The sequence below is a fragment of the Lepisma saccharinum genome, chromosome 2, assembly GCF_977018435.1.
Source record: "Lepisma saccharinum chromosome 2, izLepSacc3.1, whole genome shotgun sequence".
NCBI lineage: Eukaryota > Metazoa > Arthropoda > Insecta > Zygentoma > Lepismatidae > Lepisma > Lepisma saccharinum.
Window position 1 is genome coordinate 69,426,732 of NC_139230.1, and position 21,361 is coordinate 69,448,092.

The 21,361-nt window shown below is 37.4% G+C and overlaps 1 protein-coding gene across 2 annotated transcripts in view; it reads left to right on the forward strand.

Annotated features, from left to right (window-relative positions):
• LOC145984065 (protein-lysine N-methyltransferase SMYD4-like) overlaps positions 1-21,361 on the forward strand; it is a 253,879-nt gene that overhangs the window by 93,514 nt on the left and 139,004 nt on the right. Inside the window, exon 2 of one of the 2 annotated variants that reach the window (XM_083117444.1) lies at positions 6,975-7,033. The exons of the other annotated variant lie outside the window; for it this stretch is intronic. The gene's annotated coding sequence lies outside the window, so the exon portion shown is untranslated. The remainder of the gene's footprint in view (positions 1-6,974; positions 7,034-21,361) is intronic. 2 annotated transcript variants of the gene reach the window in all.

Consider the following 21,361-nt stretch of genomic DNA (forward strand, 5'->3'; position numbering starts at 1 on the left):
TAGTTCAGATATTTGCACCATTATCAAATTAGAGAGTAACATTTAGAACTGAACCAAATAGAACCGCCTCCCTCATTATGTAGTTTCAAATTAATTTGAAATATTTATTATGACTTTTAAAGAACGCATGTTATTCACTAAAGTTACAATTGATTAATGAAAATTTACGATGGAAAACGAATACTAATATAAAATGATAGGATCATAACTCTTTCCGTAAAATATAAATAAAAAGAGAAGAAACTTCCCCCCCCCCAAAAAGATAACATATTGAAATAAAAATAAAAGTAATTCAGTGGAGGAACTCTTCGGTAACTAGTAATCTTACAGAGCACAAACAGCAGTAGTAGCTGCTACTCCGGTGTGTGAGCTCCCTCACAATTCACGCATTCATACAAGAGGCAGCAAAAATTACATAGTAGCTTCGACGACAATGGATGAATGGCAAAGCATTTCGTGCGTCAGTTTTTATTCACATATTTTTTGGTAGGTAACTTATATTTGTTTGTTTCTTGTGCAGTAGGGTCCTCACGAATAGACTTTGCACTCGCCATTAAGCAAGTAGGTCTTAGTACCCAGAGCTACAGGCTGGGAACGTCTATTATTGAGATAACAACGTTCAAGCCCAATTAATGCTCTGAAAGGCTAATAGGGACTGGACCTACAAATTAAATAGGATCCGAACCACTGTGTAACGTGCCTCCACTAGGAATAGAACCCAAAATCCCTTAATTAAAATGTGACAACGATATCACTACGGACCCAAGATAACAGCTATGCATATAACACATTCTTACATACAACCACTATTAAAATTCATTATTGTTTAAAGATATTAAAGCAGAGGACGATTTATATCTTCGAGAAATTATATATGTGTGCATTTTCATATACAAACTTTATATGTATGTAGCAATTTTCGAAACATGAAAATAGAAATAATTTTCTGAAATAACACATAAAATTCTCTGCTAATGTTGAAATTTCAAAGCGCAACTTGGATATTCATAAAAAGAAAATAAACATTTAAATTTAATACTTCAATTTCAAATACCATTATTTAATCAGTTTTCTAGTATTTTACGATTAACTACAATTCATAGATCTAATTTTCATTCGCGATTTTGTCACCAGTTATTTGCCAGTATTGGTGTTGTGATATTAGAAAACCAACAGCATGGAAACATGCTTTGGAAACAGTATGACAAATGATATATTTAGTTTCAAATGTTTGTGTGGCTTTCAAATGGCGACGAAATTGTGAATATTACATCTCGTAGAATTTCCAGCAAAATATGTATCCAAATCACATGTTGTGACCTGCTATAGGTCTTTCAGTTCTTACGGCGGGCGCTCTAGAAACTGGCAAGGGAAGTGGGGAGCGGGGGATTCGTCGCAGACCAACCAGACAATACAGGTGGCGCCGAGAGATACGACGTGATGGAAATAAGTACTACGTGAACCTCGTTCTACAGGCTGCTGCGTTTCTTATCGCGCAGGATTGGTCGCTTCCCCGCTCCCGTTGCCAGCTTCTAGATCGCCCGCCGTAAGAACTGAAAAATCTATAGAAAAGTTCTTACTCTCTGTCCGTGCATTGTGTTGTCTATTGCACAGACAATTCCATTTCAATGTACTTTCTCTGGATTTTAATTTTCGGATGGCGACGCTTCTGCACTATTAACGAGTTAACTTCGCAGGTTTCTTTTTTATTATGTGTTCATGTTACGTGTGTGTGTACGCGTGTGTGAGAATGTACGTGAGCATGCTATGTATTTTTTAGTTTGAATTGATTTTTTAAGTCTACTTTATGCACAGATAGGCTAATCGGGACTGGAACTACAGTTTAAAGTGGTATCCGAATAACTGTGCAATGTGTCTCCACCAGGTATCGAACCCGGGACCCCTTGATTACAAGGCAACGATGTTACCACTATGCCATCGGGAAGTGGAAGTATACCTGCATTATTTGTCCGTGTTCTAACGCTGCATGAAGGATCTTTAGCTGTTTTCGATCAGTATAATACGCATGAATAAATGAATGCCATGTTATGTTTTTTTTTTTTGTAATTTTTAGGTCACAAATATGTGAGAAACCTGTACATAGTCTGCCTGCTAAGACAATAGTAGGCAAAAGTCCCATTCACTTTATTTTCACGCAATACGACCTTTGAGAAATGAAACTACACCAGTTTCAGAACAAAAGTGATTGAAATAAAGCCTACTGTTGTTGAACACAGGCTGAGTGGAGAGAGACCTTGGGTAGTCTCTAGTGTGCCACATATGAATCTGAATGAAGGTAAATTAATGAATGGCATGAACTGGGTTTAATGACCAGTATCCCCCTTGAAACTGACAGTATAGGTTATTGTGATGAAATATTGATTGATTTTGTTTATTTTACTTCACTTTTCTTCCACTTTTGACTAATCGCGAAGATGAGGATGAGTGATGATATGATGAAATTGATCAGCAACACTCTCAAAGAACACCCATGCCCGGGCTGTGTTTATGAACCGGGGACCCCTGCCATTGTAGACCACTGTGTTAACCTCTGTTTTTTAAAGGAAAACTTCCACACCTCAACGTCATATCAATTAAACTCAAATTTTCGACTTTTTTATTCAGGACTTCAGGACAGACAAACACAAACATCCACGTTTTACCGGGATTCGAACTCAGGATTCCTGGTGTCGCAGTGCTCTGTTTTAACCACTCTGCCACAGAGAAAATAACAGTAACTAATGTTGAAGAATGTACTATAGCTAATGCAGAAGTGGGAGGGAGTAAAGAAGAAAATTGAACTTCATCACTCGTTGTTATACCTGCAATAATAATAAAACTAGTAATCAAAATTATATTAAAACCAGAAATCAATCACAAGTAATGAATGGAATTCAGTTTACCATAATATAATATTCAAGAAATAGTGGCATAATACATAATGTTGACTAAAACAGGAGAGCAACATGTTAATAAATTTAATGCAAAATGCTCGTAATATTGAAATTCCAGACCATTGCAAGGTTTCTTGTTTGTCATTCTCAAATCCTTGTTCAAGAAAAGGAGGTTGATGAACTGTCTGTGAATGTTCTGTGCAAAATGGAACAAATGTTAATTTTTTTTAAATATAGGTTCTAAAAAAATGACAGAGATAATGGTTTTCTAAAACGAATAGGGTTTCCAAAGGAAATTGAATGAATGATATATGAAAATTCAGTATAACCAGTGGAAATTTAGGTTTCTGTGAGAAATTTATAATTATGCACAACATTATAATTATATGTATATCATTAAATTACAGTTATGAACTTTATATTATTTTCTAATTATTTTATTGTTATTAATTTTAATAATAATTAAAATAATTATGCGCATTCCCTCCAAAAGAGGAGGTTTCTTTGAAAATGTATGCAGTATTCACATCTCAATCCAGCAACGAACGACATATCCCATCTCTCTAAGCCAAAGCAAAAATGTTGTCTCACACTGGTCATACATCTGCCTCTTTCTCTACACGTTCTAGCTTTGAAGATTGAAAATTAATAAACCTGTGCTTTATCTCTGCGCGAGAGAATTTGCTCATTTCCTCCCTTAGGTGCCACGAAAAGCAATCAACAAATGTGTCAGATAAAGTTTCGAATCCTTTCCCGGGCAAGTTTCAAGCACGAAACCTTATTTTCCCAATTACCTCAACCGCGTCAGCCAACAGCCCCAACTTCTAGGCATTCCCGAAAACGAATCACCAAACGCTTCGCCTTTCCGTGTCGCTACGTGTTTCGGTTATTTCGCGACTGACTGCTCAGCGCTCAGCGGGAAAGAGATCACCCGATATGCCGGCACACAGGCGATGCCAGTTTGCCTACGGGGGGGACTGCCATTTGTTCAAACAAAGAAGGGCTGATGAAATCTTTTCAACGCCTGGTTGGCCAATTTACTTGTAAGTCATGTCTGATGAATTCTCTTCATTAATTTTTACCGTAGTTTACGTGATGGTTGGTTACGTTCTATACTTCTGCACCTTTTAGGTCGGCCACGTGGACAGAAGGTATGCACAAGTTAATTCAACAGCACTATATTTTTCCCTGGTTAAGTGGTGTTCATTACAGCAGTAGATTTGTCGGTGGTTATAAATTAGTCTAACTGTATGCAACAACGTGGGCCGGGGTTACAATCCAGATAAATGTTATTGTACTATTTTATTTTCGAATTAAAGACCCTGTCGTAGTAGTGTTTTAGTTTTATGTCCACTTTATGCACAGGTAGGCGGATTGATACTGGACCTGCGTTTTAAGGTAACGAAGCATGACCTGCCTCCACCGGGTATCGAACCTGGGACCCATTAATTACGAGGCGACTACGATGCTTTATGAATATCAAATTAAAACCCATAAATTTACTACAGCAATCTTGGTCACAATGTTTTCACTTCAATTCAGTCCACTTTGGCCTACGCAATATATTAGAAAGATTTTATTAGAAACTTGTAGTTCGAGTAGTGTCCTCATTGGTAAAGATTTTCGTTTCTTATTCTTCGAGAATGTAGCCTAGACGAATAATTGTAGGTTGTGAAGCTCTTACAAGACATAATATAGGATTTCTGCCCGCCATCTTTAACTGTTTTGATCGATTTCACTAAGAAATGCAACGGAAGACCAAGTGTCCAAAGTAACTAAGTAGCTGTAAAAATGTCAGCACAAAATCTAAATTTACGGCAGTTATAGTATTTAGAATGTTGCTACTTGCCTTCATACCCTTTCTAAATTAGTTTTTGTTCAATATCTTCAAAGACACTGTCCACTTTCCGTCAAATGTAATAATATTCCAACCCTTCATGGTATCTAGCTGCAGACAATTTTAACTACGTAACACTAAAATTACGACAAATGTCGTGGTCACAAAATGTATGACTTACCCCTCTTTTCCCTCATCCCTCGTATATACCTGTAGGTAATGCACTATATTTCAAAGAATTTATTGCGACGTTGTAATCTACGAGTTTCGTTCCATAAACCCATAAGTGTAGCCTACACCGAGTTTTGAAAACGTAATAATTGGCTAAAATGTGTCTATATGAATATGTAAATATCGATGCATAAAATGCTGTTTAAGTACGTTTAATTGCTGCACTTACATTCATATTGTTATGAGAATATTTTTCAATTCACAAAACGTTTTCACTAACTTCTTTTTTATTTGCTATATATCATACGTGTCAATTCGGCCCCACCCCAATTTATTTGAGGTCGGTGCTACTGCAGTTAAAAGCGAGTAAAAATGCATGTTCATTAATATATAATTCAAAGCAGCACATGATGGCACACTTTGCGTGAAAGGAAATTAACTTGAAATCCATAGGAACCTGTGTATCTCTAAGGTCTTCCTTCATGACTGCTTAGTCATAGCCTTGACAGTGTATAAATGTTTTTATTTTACATAATTGATTGAAGTTGGTACAATTATTGAAGTTGTAATATTCAAATAAACTGCATCTCTTATCAACCCATGCTAATGTGTTTATTTCCACTTGGAATGACAAAGAAAGTTACTGGTAAAAAAGAGAAAACCGTGCCACAACTTGTTGGGAAATTTCTAATGCCAATGTAATGATGCAGCTGCGCTTACACTTAATATGATTCACAGCATGTGAACGTCAAAATTTCCGACAAATGACAACATTTCTATTGTTGGCTGTTTCGGCGTGTTTCTACAAGAAAGAAAAATTACAAGTATTTTTTTTTCATCAAGAAAAAAAATCCATGTGACTCCACACAATATCTCGCTTACCAGATGTTCTACACAATTGGATATTAGCTACAGCCTCAGGGAAATGACTGCTGACAAATGATGCAAGTTCACCGTGAAATCAATTCTACCCGCCTTGGTAAATGACAAATTAACCTCGCCTTTCATTTCTCACATCAAGATTTCTCTGTACGTGTTTGGGTTAATATCATCGGAATAAACGAGTTTGAAATTCTCAACTTGAATGCTTAAATTGTAATTTTTGATGTGCGGTGCAACTACCTCAGCATGTAGTCTAGTTTTATCACGTTAATGCGTGATATGCAATTGTATGTATGAGCAATAGTCGAGAAATTCGAACTTACGGGTATTTGTTGGAAAAGGTGCCGCTTTTTACGATTACTCGCTGTTGTCGCATGCGCACAAAATCAGATTTCGAACATGGGAACGAGCAAAATGCACAACTTTTTACCACTTGGTTGAGAATACTATAAATAATCTTTGAAATGAATTGCTGGAGTGGCATAACTAATTCACTTGCCGGCAGTGGCGCAATCACAAGGGGAAGGGGGCATGGGGAGCATTGCCCCCGTCAACCTTGGACGGAAATCAATTCTAGAGGGGGGGGGGGGGTGCAAGGGAAGCAAACATCGAAGTAGAAAATAAACAAGACTAGCAGGATCTAATAGTAGCAGTACAAATGTATACTCAAGATGGAATTAATACATTTCACAAAATTTTCTTGATCGCTTCGCTCGCAATATCTGCCTTTCTTACAGTCTCGTCAATTTCAGATCCGTAGGTAGGGGGAGGCGGGAGTCTGACCTGGGAGCCGAACGATAAAAATAAAATATAAAAGAGAATGCCATGGCGCCCCCGTTAAATTATTTGCGCCCTATTAAATCAATATTGTTTTCAGTTTGCAAAAAAATTAATCTAAAATACCAACTCAATCAATCAATCGAAAATAAAATTTGTAGTTACGTATAATATGTGCAATATGAGTGAATTAATACAAATAATTGAGTAAGAAAAATTAATATAAACATCATTCTCCATATTTTACTATCTATACTTCATTTTCTTAAATTTAATTTGTAGAGGATAGATAATGCATCAAGTTTTGTTTTGTGTAGATAGGTTACGATAAACTATATTAAATATTTTTTACGAACGATAGATTTGATCCGTATTTTATATGGTATATATTACACTCATACTTTAATTTTCAGATAATTTCACGTCTCACTCACTCTCTCAACATCGGATCGCAAATTTTGCTGTTTTACACGTAAGTATTGCCCAATGCATGTGTGTGTAATTTCATCCCTGTCCTGATATTATATGGTAGGTAGTGTATTGAAACAGGCGGGTATGTATATTCGCAGGCAGTGGCGGCGATTGGGTTCCAAAACCGGGGGGGCAAGGTGCCAAAACTGGGGGTGGGGGGGAAATACAGTATATTTTCCTTTGTAGAAGAAAATTAGCATAGTGTGGGGGTAAAAGTGGCAAAAAGTAAGAGGGCATCTGGCCCCCTCGCCCCCTCTAATCGCCGCCACTGTCGCAGGTCATCAATCTAGAATTGATCTGCTTCCCGCAGATGATTAGATAATTAGGATGTGCGGGAAGCTATGGCCAATCAAAATGGACCAAAGAAATCTAACAAGCATTTTAGGGATACAAACAGATGCTCTTCTGCCATTTCCACCCAAACCATCAAATGATGTGGTTTATGTTCAATTTCTTTGTAAAACTGAGGATTCTGCTTGGACCAAAATGAACATTTCGGTGGTGAGAACTCCCAATAAAATAGCACATTCATCGGATAAAAGAGTATTATTTTTTTATTCGCTCTTGAGAAATAGTGAAGCAGAGACTAGTATACTTCTTGGAGTTTTTGACTGCACCTACGATTTTTAGTCTTGAGACTGCAAGTCGATTTGTTTGCGATTGGCTTACCGCAGTCGTAACATCGTGCAGTCGCTTACGACAGAAAGTCGCAGAATGGAAGCTGCCTTTTATTTCCTTAACTACAGCTAATAACTATAATTGCGTAATATTCCGAAGAAAATTGATTGTTGGGAAGATATATCAAAATCTTCAGACTGCACAACACGATCGCGATAAAGTTTACATCGGATTGCTGACGCAGAGAAATGCAAATTATAACTATTTTTAGGGTACTCAAGACAGAGGAGAATATAGAGTGCAAGTTATTTTTTTTTGGCAAATAAGGGATGTTTTATTTTAGCAGTGCGAAACAAAAAAATGTTGTTGTAAGTAACAGGCCAACGTTTATTTTTGTCACAATTTTTAAAAAGAATAAGAAAGAAATGATTAATTACGAGACAAATTAATGTAAAATTTTAGAAACCGGTAGGCCTATCTATCCTCTGAGATGGAAAAAAGCTTTAATAACACCAATTCATAAATCAGGTGACAAGCATGACGTTTGTAAATATCGTCCTATATCACTCCTGCCTATTTTTTTAAGGTATTGGAATCGCTTATATGCGACCCCCTTAAATGGCACCTGAGGGATGCAATTGCACCCCAACAGCATGTTACGCGGGAGATCTACGGTTACAAACTTAGCTGTAATAATACAGGATATTGCTGATAGCTTTAATACCAGACAACAAATGGATGTTATTTACACTGACATGAGTAAAGCATTTGACAAGCTGCATCACGTAATTCTCATACAAAAACTACGTTCAATGGTGGTTTCGGGTCAGCTATTAGATCTGTTAACTAGTTATATATCAAACCGCACGCAAACTATTGCATTGAACGGTTCTTCATCTTCTGCAATGGAGGTGTCGTCTGGAGTGCCCCAAGGTTCCAACTTAGGCCCATACTTGTTTTTATTATTTGTAAACGATGTGCCCCTAAAATGCAAAAAGCTAAGGTCTTAATGTACGCAGATGACGTAAAGTTGTACCACCAGATTCGGTCAGTAGACGATTGCATAAAACTGCAAGACGATTTGAACAATTTTGCCGAGTGGTGCACACAAACAGGAATGGTCCTGAACGTAGATAAGTGCAAGATTGTATCTTTTAGTAATTAGAAAAGAGTTGTCTCTTGCGACTACAGTATAGACAATAAAATAGTTCAACGAACAATGTCATAGATTTAGGTGTTACTTTTACTTCTGACTTAACACTTAATTGTCATTATCAAGCGATCATAAAAAGAAGTCTGAAGCTTGTAGGTTTTATCAGGAGAAATTTTTGCATAATTTTTCAGTCTCGACGGTAAATAGGATATACATCTCACTAATTCGCCCGATGTTAGAATAGTATTGCAGTTCAATCTGGAATCCTCAGCATAAGACTTGGAAGGACGCGGTGAAAAAGGTACAAATGCAAATGGTCAAATGGTTGTGTTTTAAAAGCAATCATAATAGAAATTATGTAACTTTATGTAGCCATTTTGGTATCAATACCTTGAAAGAAAGGTGAGTTTTTAATGATCTAATGTTTTTACGTAAATTAGTAAGACAAGATTGGCTATGTTCTGAGCTGTTAGAGAGAATGAACTTCCATGTAATACCTTTTACACTGAGGAACAGAACACCTTTCTACACGCCATTCTCAAGGTTAAACATAGGCTACACAAAAACTCTCCAATAATAAGAGTTGAGGAATCGTATAATGAGTTATCCTTTGTGCAAGATTTGGACATATTTTTCGATTCATGTAGTGCTATTAGTATAGCTCTTTTCCAGTCTTACGGCGGGTGCCCTATATGCTGGCAAGGGAAGTGGAGAGCAGGGAAGCGACCAATCCAGCGCGATAAGAAACGCAGCAGCCAGTAGAACGAGGTTCACGTAGTACTTTTTTCCACCGCGTCGTGTTTATCGGCGCAACTGCTGTCGTCTGGTTGGTCTGCGGCGTAATCCCCGCTCCCCACTTCCCTTGCCAGAACTAGGACTGGCCGCCGTAAGAGTGCAAAATACCTTTAGGCGCAAATTCTATAAAACATTATATTTTATCGGATTTGTCTGTAAAGGAGTTTTAACTGTATTTAACTGTTATCACACTATCATAAATTGAACATTATTTGATGTATTAACATTAACATTATTAACATTTGTGTGTATTATTAAAATTATCTTTGTGTACATTATGTTCAGCACAAATGGCACTTCGGTCCTGTGATGCACAAATAAAGAAATGAAATGAAATGTAACAAGCATGTAGCAGACAATTAAATATGAAGGGAGGGGAAATATGCATGCAAAGTACGAGTCTTGCGAATAACATAATTGGTAATATTGTATTTCATACGCTGGTGCATTCGTCTTGCAGCAATAGAATAGATTAATTCTCATTTAAAGAATGCTACCTCTGTGCATGTGTACATACACATACATCCCTAATAAAAACAATATACTTTTTATCAATATTAACCTACTTGTCTGTCAGTCGCTTCTGAGAAGGACTGGTTCATCTTTTTCAATGACGGCAGACAACGACAAACAATTTGCAGCCCGATTCGGTATAAGTTGCCTGTAAAAGGTAAGTTTGACAATAGCCGACGTTCTTCTATTCATGCCATCATTAGGACGGTTGGGTGGGTGATGCCATCAGACAGCGAACAATGGAAGGGACATGCGTTGGTATGTGAGGGAATATAAAACTTACATTGCTGATGCCTGTCTGTGATTTCTGCATTGTTGGACCACTGAAGTCAACTCTGATAGAGGCTTTACTTTCATGAGTCAAGGTTTTAAAATCGAAGAATGCATAGCACAATACAAGACATGCAATCCAGTCTTCTTTCTGTCAAGCGGATTATCAAAAATAATCTCATCTATTCTTTCGTTTTAAGATGTGATTCCGACCCCAAGGGCAAAGGGAAGGTCACGCACCTGAAAACAAAATACATCAAATATATATTGAATCAATACTTGCAGCGTAATTGCTTATTCATCGCAATGATGTGTAACAAGAAATCTTTGATTTCATCTTATAATTGTGATACTGAGTTCAAATAAATAAAAGCATTATGCACATGTATACATAGTGTGCATGCTAAGTACAAGTACATTGCTCAACTCATGATTACACTGTAATTGATACAATCAGAAGAAAGTGCCACCTCGGTGGCCGAGCGTGTTAAGTGGTCAACTCAGCATCTCACCACTGAAGTTGCCGGGTTCGAGTCCCGGTATGAACATGGGTGTTCTTAGTGAATGTAATCTTATCAATCTCATCTAATCATGACTCATCCTCATCGTTTCGATTAGCCAAACGTAGTAGAAAAGCTATGCTAAATCCATGTGGGGAACTCCATGTCACCTTCCAGGAAGATAGCACGTATTGCGCATATTGTCTATCGATGGCATTAGATAAAAATTTAATCTGCGTGACAACATACTGTACCTATTTCCAGTTTCAAGTTTATAATAGTATATTATTGTTTATGATATGTTTAGCAATGTCATTCTATGTGAAATAAACTTTATTCATTTGGCATGATGGCAGGCTCGTTGATGGATGGAAGACATAAGAACAATATTCAAAGCTTTACTAGCCAAGAAGAAACACCATTATATGTTCATGAGACAACTTGTCGAGTATTTAACATTCTCCAAAGTTTTATTCGTCTATTTCGTCTAATTTTTCTTGCACTTGGTATAAATAATAAGTCAGACAAATAATGTGACATTGAATTGCCATATTTAAACATATAAAAATCAACAATTAAAATATGATGTTGCTTGTCACATTTTTGATTAACTGGACTAAGAAAGAAGTGTAAAAAATTCCGCTGTTTTAATGATATTACTATGAAAAATAAATGTGTAAATGTCTTGTTTAAAATATTCTACAAATAATGATGGTTTCTTCAGCAGTGTACGAAAAAATGTCCTCAAAAGAGAAGCACAAGGGAAAGGATGAAACATTTTAGGCAATATGTAAGATAAATGTGCAGGCGTTTACTTTCCCGATTCTTGTAGCTCTTTATTTTTGTGGTTCACCTTCATCCTCGAATAAATAAGTCTTTCACGCCCTTGTTGGAAATATAGTTTTCTTTCGCAATAATATGATGCCTACAAACATAAATACTTATCTGTGAACCTGCCTCCCCGATGGCGCAGTGGTTGCGTCGTCGCCTTGTAATCAAGGGGTCCCGGGTTCGATACCCGGTGGAAGCACAAGTGGTTTGGATCCCACTTTAAACTGTAGGTCCAGTCCCGATTAGCCCTACTGTGCATAAAGTGGACTTAAAACACCAAATCAACAACTTATCTGTGAACCATTCCATTAATCAACTATCATCAGCTACCGATGAAGGAAACTAATACCCGATTTTAACATGAAAAAGAAAACGAAATGGTGATGATATATGTTTCATAGAAACATGTTCATACAACATTAAAAATATGCATGATGTACGTAGGTAGTTGGAGGAAATGAGCATAGCAGCCGCAAAATAAAAAAGTAAACTCGCCGCTGGCAGTTTGGAAACGACGCCCCAGCAAAGCACCGTTTCACGCAAATGTATTTGGTCCTCAGGCAGTAATGGAGTTTGAAGGGTCATCAAGATACTACGCACGGTCCGAATTAGTGTCTTTTTGTGTTTGAATTGCTAATTTTCACATTTCATAGTTGTTTTTTTTTATCAATTTGTTTATTGAAGGTCTTTTCTTGCTATTCGCAAACTTATTTCCTTTGTGACAAAATGGATGGCATAGTCGTTGAATCAGTTTGCCAAAGTTTTGTTTTTTAATTCATTTTATGCTCAAGATTGGCTAATTTGGATTGGACCTACAGTTGGAAGTGGGATCAAAACCACTGTGTAATTTACCTCCACAGGGGATAAAACCAGGGACCACTTGATTACGACGTAACAGAGATATCACTACGCCATCGGGGAAGTTGTTGAATTAGTGCTATTTCTAGTGCCCCTTTTAAAATGTTGGAATGAAAGTCAAGGTGTTGTAAGTTTAATGGGGTCGTACAATCATCGGCAAAAATGTCAGTAGGCAAATTGTCCATCGCCATTTTCTTGTCTTTTGTTTGTTGGTTTGTTTTTAAGATAATGTCATTGTACTTAACCTGGAGCAGAGGTTGTTCTCTGCTTATTGATGATTTCGTTTCAATTATTGAATCTCACATTGCGGAAAACAAAATTAATGAAAATGATGGCGGACAAATTCCATACCATTTCCGATAGTTGTAGAAGTAGTCTCTGACTGTACGTACAATGAAAATGAATCTTGGTTTTCAAGCCTTCAAGCATACTCTGTATCGAAAAACAAAATGTGTTTAGTTAAAGAGATTACCCAAAAATAAGAACAATTGTTGTGAAACAAACAAAGCTTTTATTTTCTTCTATTACAGCCCCAAGTTTTTATAACTGGAAATAAGCGAATGTCAATGAATCATTTGTTCAAAGAACAACATGCACCAATATGTATTTAAACATAGTATTTTTTGAACTGGAGCTTATTACACGGGTAAGATTAATTTTTATATTTTTAAAATATTTTTGGTTTTTATTAATGAACAGATTAATTTGAAGGAGGTGTAATCTTAGTATCGAACATGTTTCCCCGGGTACTTCGGGTTGTCAACATCAACAAATTTCTCAAATTGTTAATATAATTAAGGGTAACTGGTTATGTCATATGGTTAACATGACATGTATGGGAGAGAACAATGGAAAAAGGTAGAAAGTGAAAGTCCGTGGAATTATTAAATTTACTGCGAAAATATAAAATGTCAACGTTTTACTGAATTGGAAAGTTTATGACGGATAGACTGTTTGCTGTTCAACCTGCTAATATTTGTGTGAGGATATAGAAACAAAATTCAAAATTGTTTTATATCTATGCCTAAACTTTTTTCAGTCACTAATACAGTTTAATATTTGTGACCGTGTATGTTCAACACGATATCCTACGTTTGACCCTAAACTCGGTGACAAAACAGGCCTTGAGTGCTAAAAACTCTCAAGCGGCCTTTCCTTGATCTACGCGTGGTCGGTGCATCAAATCTCATCTAGATTTTTAGACTGGAATGTGCTACTTTTTTTTCAACCGTATTTGCTGACAACCATACTTGGCACTGACGTAGGGCCAGAATTGTCACAGTTCACCTTTAAAAATGCCCACTGCATGCATTGTAAATTTTTAGCGCGTGCCCGTATTGAAGCGTTTAATGAAATCCTTTATATATATATATAATCTAAGTATGAAGAAATATAGTTACGATAGACAGATTTTGAAACTATAAGAAATACGACGTTATTTTGATTTTGATTTGATTTATTTTACTTCGCTTTTATGCCACTTTTGTCTAATTGCGAAGATGGAAATAAGTGATGATATTTTGAAAACAAACACATATGCCCAGGCCGGGATTCGAACCCCGGGACCTCTGGCGTCGCAGTGCGATATGATAGCTACTCCGCCAAGGAGGACGGGAAAATACGACGTTATGAAACGTTGTTTGTCGTGAGATTGCAAAGGATATTTGAGGAATGTTAACTGGTCTCTAGCTTCCAAGTTCCACTTTCGTGAGTAAATTGCATAACATTTTGTGTATATTTTCTACATACATGGTAATTAAAGTGATGTACGTATATATACATTAAGAATAATAGACACTTCTTGTAATTTAAGCTGTCCATAATAACTTAAGAATCGTTAAGGAATTTCGGTATTTTCACGAGGAAAAAAATAATGTTTAAACTATCAAGTCAAATGGGCCTTAGTATATGTGGGCTTATATTTTCGAGAAAACTGACCAGGTTAAAAGTGCAAATGCAACCATGCGCCATCAGTTGTCGGACCGAAGCTCCAAGCATAACTGTGGCCAGGAATATGGATTCCCATGTGCGCGGATTGCTACATTTATGTTCACACGGAAGTGAGTTGGTCAGTACCTACGTCACAGATAATGTATGTTGTCATCAAGTACAGCTTCCTAATTATCCTCACAATGCAGGGTCAACACTGAGATCTTTTTTGGAGCTTCCACCCGAGATATAACTCGGGACTGCTCGTACCAAAAGCGAGAGCAATAACTATTCAGTTACGTGGGAGTTCCAGAAATCACAAATGAAAAGCGAAATTGAACCAACTTATTTGTCCTGAAAGTCTAGCTGAAATATATATAAAAAAACACAAACATACCTGCTAGCTTTCACCTACGCTAATGAAAATATGTCACAATATTGTAAGCAATACCGCTTAGATATAAATGAGAAATAAAGTGCCTGACGGAGCAAAGAAAAAGTATGAAATTAATCATTTTCAAGCATGCTCAAATTCAGGAGAACAAGCAGTTATGAGAATGGAGTGAAAACGTCAAAAGGATGCGAGGGAGAAAGAAGAAGGCGCTCTTAAGGGAGAATATTCATTGCAAATTAATTAAATGAGAACGGAAGAAGCGCTCAGGCGTTATGAGTACGAACTGGTGCAAAGGCATTTTGATAAAAAAAAAAAAATGAAATAAAAGAATCATAGCTGTGAGCTGAGAGCGTAGGAAACGCGCAGAAGACAATGATTGTCGAAATTATTTGTGTCAGAGACAACTTCGAGAATTTCGTAACGGTCAGCAAGTTCTTTGGAGCTCTGAGTTTACGTTTTCAACCATATTTCCTACCATTTCACCTCATCCACGAGGTACAGGGAGTGGAGTACCATTCTCCTGAGGTAACGCTACTTATTAAAAAGAAAGCCACCCGTCAAAGAAATGGTGTCATATTACAATCGCCTTCGTCCAAGCAGAAAAGTTAAATTCCAAAATAAGATAATTGAGCAAAATATTTTCTTCGCATGAATTACATTTTAGTGTTCTAAGGTCAAAACATTGTCGTTAAAATATTTATTTCTGGCACCTTTGTTTAATTTTCGTAACTCTCCGTTTGAAATTTGATTTGTCTTTAAGTGCAGTCGAGAATAATTATGTTTAGCCAGAGGAGAACGAAGTTAGATTCTTGTATATTTGTGGTGACAAATAATCTTTAGCATGGCGATAAACGAAAAAAATGGAATATTTTACATGACTACCTCAGTTTTGTGAGGACACTAGCTGGGGAAGGGACACTAATATTTATACCATTATGAACATATAGAGTTCAATAGAGTTAAATATTATAATTTCCACTGATGAATAAGTGTAGGTAAATCTATCCCAGAACTTTTTATTCCTGCTGAATAAATTGTTTTAATTTTCATCTTGGAGGGGAATTACCACTTCCGTAATTTCTTATTGTCCCAATCCTGCAACCTTTCTTGTATATATTCCAAAATTGTGCTTGAATTGTGGTCAAATTTTCAGAAAGCTCTACCTACCTCCTCGACCGAGAGAAAATTTATGTTTATTTGTTGCGCAACATTGCACTAGACACCGTAAAACAGACTAATAGACGGATTGTTTTTAATTTTGTTTTCCCACCGTATCCTTCTGTGTGTGTGTGTGTCAAATCAAGGGAAAATGGGCAAATTTGCCACAACTTTCTCGGAATATTACCAAATTAGCAGCGTGCCATGAGAATGAATGTAAATTTCTACAGGTGAAATCCCACGCGTTCCCGAGTTACGGTATTTTGAAAATTCGATGTTCTTGGAAAGCGACTTACACGTCTCATCAAAACTCTCCCCTTCTAAATCAGATATAGAGCTGTGAAAACACTCATTTTGTAGCTCTTATACGTAGTTGCTCATGTTACCACAGGCCCACAATTTTTTTAAAAAAATATTTCAAAAAATCCCTTTTCCGAAAATTTTTCCGCCACAATTTTTATTCACTTTCTATTATTTATACATAGATACCCCCTCAAAATACATCCTCAGAGTTTAGATAATGTAATTTTTTTCATCAGATAAATTAATTCCAGAAAATACTCTTTCACATATAGCGACTGTACCTGCTGTATTTTCTAGAAAAAAAATCCCTAAAAATTAAAAATATATATACATTCAACAAATTCTAGCAATGTATTGTATGAAATGGCTAATAAAAAGTGTTTTTTCCAAGTCAATATTCCTCTCAGATGCAGAGACAATCGATGAAAAATGTAACTATTTCTTTAAAAAAACTGAAATTTTCAAAATGACGTAACTCTGAAACGCGTGGATTTTACCCGAAAAATATTATATTCATGAACAAGGGACCTGATTGAAGAGATACTGTAAATTTTGTGGAAGTCAGATTCTAGAAGGCGTGTCTGAACGTCTAAGAGAGAGCACAGTCTAGATCGGGAATAGGGGCTTGTTTTATCAACCCTGGTAGTTGTTTCTTTCCCTTACTGGAGACAATCGTCTGTCTTAATTCTCTATAGTAGTATATAACTATTGTCATGGTTAACATGGAGTATTTATTTTGAACAAGAAAATAGATGCAATGGGGAAAAATGGGTACTAAAACTAACCATCTGTATGCCCAAATGACGCTTAAATGACGGGACTCGCATCAGGGCCTTCACGCCAGGGGCCTGACACCAGATATGTGATGAACATATTCTTTATTACGGCATAGCGCGCACACAGCTAGTCAGCTTGTAATTGAAGGGCTCGGATGTAAAACATGGGAAGTGACATTTAATATATTTTTGAGTTACAAAGTAAAATGGGCCATCCTTAAATTTTCGAGTGAAATTGCCATGTCATACAATTTGCATTGCACTCAGTGAAGCCTTCTGAAATTGGTAAACACATAACGAAAACAATTTATCTACAGTTATAGCGTCTAATAACCTATTTTTCTTAATGAACTCAGAAATGACCAAAATGTCACTTACCATGTTTTACACCCGAGACTTTCAATTGAAACCCCTTCTTATTACACAGAAGTCGCGGTGATCTAGCCTGTAAGGCGTCTGCCACGTGAGAGACTCGGGTTCGATTCCCAGGGTGGCTGATCTAAGGTCAGAATTTTTCCGGCCTTGTCTTCGCAAAAAAGCGGCTCTGGGGCTCTCCCATCTTCAAATCAATGGGTACCTGGGGGCAACCCTAGGGGGTAAAGAACGAGGTACTGATCACCACCTCCAAAATGGCCGAGATCGAGAATGTGTGGGGCCCTACACCAACATCCACTCGATGACACGGTGCTATATACACGGAGAACTTTACCATACCTTATCTTCTTATTCGTTGTCGCCTTGTGGTCAAGGGGTCCAGGGTTCGATACCCGGTGGAGGCACATAGTGGTTCGGATCCCACTCTAAACTGTAGGTCCACTCCCAATTAGCCTCACTGTGCATAAAGTGTACTTATAAAACACCAACTTAACTTATCTTATTAAACTCAGTATCGGGAATCTGTGGAGCAAGACTTGTTTTCGTTCGGTTGCTCAGAAGATTCCCTGGGCAGAGTGTAATAATCAGTATTAATTTTACAAACAGAGATGATCGAAACAAGAGATAAGTTGTTGGTAAGAAAAAAAGAGAAAATAGTTTTCAACAAGATTCCCTTCTTTAACTCACTTCAAGATGTAATCACTTGCATCTTGTCTTTAGAGTAGAGAATGCTTTGCAAGAATGGTTTATGGTTTGGTATATTTACCAATGAGTAAGAAGCAGATAAATTTAAACAAGAGGGTAACTCCGTTATCAGTTGAGAGCCATTATATACTCATGGTCCTGCTTACACAACATTCTCCAAAATGGCCACCGGGACTCGTTCCTCGGGGCAATCAATCATTTCTAATCACTCCCCAAATACAAGCTTTGCCTCAGACGGAACTCAGATAAAGCATAAAGAATGGACGCTTCCGAACAATACTTTTATTTCAGCAGAAACTCAATGACTGTGAACTCGACGTACCCTACCCGCGGAACATTTAATTTAGGTGTGTTTGAATTTTACTGCTCTGCAGTTCCTTTTAATAAATCGGTTAAGCACTCCGCGAAGTACAAGGTAAATGTCGTGAATGGAGGGGAAGTGCTTGTTCCTATTATTCCGGCAGCTGCGGGCCTAAGGAGAATGGTGGCAGGGACCTCTGTCACGGGAAGCAATTGAATTAATCCGAAGTAATGGCGAGGAAGGCAGATTGGGAGCGGTTGATGGAGAACCTCCACATTAACATGCTCTCGTATTTTAGCAGCCTCTCATCCGCAGACGTTCCTATTGAGAAGTGATTTCCAGACATCATAGGGAGAGAAAAGAGCAAGGGTTAAATGGAATATGCCATGTAAAATCTAATCGATTCTGTGTATGTGCACGTGTGAGTGTCGGAAAAAGTGAGTGAAGGAGAGAGACAAAGAAAGGAAGAGAGACAAGGAGAGAGAGCGGAGATAAAGAGATAGAGGGAGACGGAGAGAGAAAGAGAGAGAGAGACCAAGAGAGGTTGAGATGGAGAGAGGAATGAAGAGAGAGAGAGAAAGAGAAAATGAGGCGAGGAGGGAGACGAGGAGAGAAAGAAGGGGAGAAGAGATACGGAGAGAGACGAAGAGAGTAAGGAAGACAGAGAAATAGAGATACGGAGAGAGTAAGGAAGACAGAGAAATAGAGATACGGAGAGATTAAGGAAGACAGAGAAATAGAGATACGGAGAGAATAAGGAAGGCAGAGAAATAGAAATACGGAGAGAGTAAGGAAGACAGAGAAATAGAGATACGGAGAGAGTAAGGAAGACAGAGAAATAGAGATACGGAGAGAGTAAGGAAGACAGAGAAATAGAGATATTGAGAGATTAAGGAAGACAGAGAACTAGAGATACGGAGAGAGACGGAGAAAGACGGAGAGAGCAAGGAAGACAGAGAAATAGAGATACGGAGAGAGTAAGGAAGACAGAGAAATAGAGATACGGAGAGATTAAGGAAGACAGAGAACTAGAGATACGGAGAGAGACGGAGAAAGACGGAGAGAGCAAGGAAGACAGAGAAATAGAGGAAGGGGGAGAGAGAGAAGGAGATAAAGGAAGAGAGAAAGAAAGAAGAAAGGAAAAGAGGAATTAAAGGAATGAATCTAAATGTACAGGATGCTCTCTATTAAGAGAAGAAAAGTCGTATGGATAAAACTTAACACTTATTTTGGAGAATACTCCATTTTGCATGAATCCGACAGAGTGGGCACATTGATACGGATATTAATACCAATCAAAAAAAAAGCAAATTCACAGAAATCGAGCATGTGTTTTAATGATTATTATACATATACATGTGTGTGTTTGCTACCGTCGGAGTACGTGCTCGCACGATCCAACTTCCACATTTAATTTTATCAGACATAGTTTGCTTTTTTTCGATCCACAACGTTAGATATCGTTAAGATACAATTAACACATAAAAAAATTAATTACTGAACGAGTTATTTTTTTTCATCCAAAATACCTTCTCACAACATAATTTGCTGAAATAGTTGAAGTAACAACCACATGCCTTTTCTAGGATTCGAACCGATTAACCTTGGCTTCGTGTATGCCCCCGACCCTGTGGCCGAGTGGTTAGCACATCGCGCTGCGACGCCAAGGGTCCCGGGTTCGAATCCCGGTCGGGCTTGGTTGTTTGTGAATGTCCATTCATCAATTTCATCATTTCATCACTCATCCACATCTTCGCAAATTAGCCAAGAGGGTCAAAACGCGAAGTAAAATAAACTAAATCAATCAATCAATCAATCAATCGTGTATGCTGACCACACCTCCACGGAAGTTGGCATAACTTCACTCCGACCGTAATGAGTACTCGAGTCACTTTGATACATGTAATGAAACGGTGGTTAAAATGTCATTGTAATGGCTTCCCAAAGCGTTCAACAAGGAGCACCGAGCAATTACATTTATGTAGGTACATCAGTGGTAGTACTAAGGCCTCCACGGGTCCCGCGGTGCAAGGGGAGGAGAATGAACGGTTCATCTTCATTCTATTGTTAAATTTATACATACACGTACATATCAAATGATAAAGTTAAAAAATGTGACGAAATTTCCAGCATGTAGAGAGTAACGATTAATATGAAACATCATTGCATTGGAATCGAGGGAATCGCCTATTTACCAATAAATCAAGGTGTGTCCTGGCGTGAGCATTGGTGTTCTTTGTTCTTTCATCAGTTTGGTCTGATCATCATTCATCCTAATCATCGCGACTAGACAAAAGTGGCAGAAAAGCGACACTAAATAACAAAAACAAAATACAGCAAAATTGACCCACCCAACCTACTAGCGGAAGCATAAAGAGAGAGATGGTAAAAATCGTTCTGCACAAGAAAAAAACACTGTAAGCAGTAAGGAAACCTGTTCAGCATGTACTTATCTATAGACATGTATCGAGAACGTGAAGAAAAAGTGTGCATATCATGATGCTATCGGAGTTATACAATCGGAATTTAGGCAGCCATCAAGGTAACTTTTTCGGTCATATTCACATACGAATTTATCGTTCTAGTCATTACATTGCTATTATTTTCTAAAAATAAGTACAAGTATATGTAAAGAATTCCATTGAAGAGTAAAGAGCTTAGAGTGAAGTGTCAATAATTGCTCTTGCTATTGCGGAGTGGAAAAAAACTCCTCGTGTCAAGTGTGAAATATCAATAAACCATCTCACTGTGTGCAAACAGTGAATACAAAGAAGCCAGTGTTCAAAGAGACTCACTGTTTTTATTGCAACTTACATAAGAACCTGCAGAACAAATAACTCAAGTCTACAT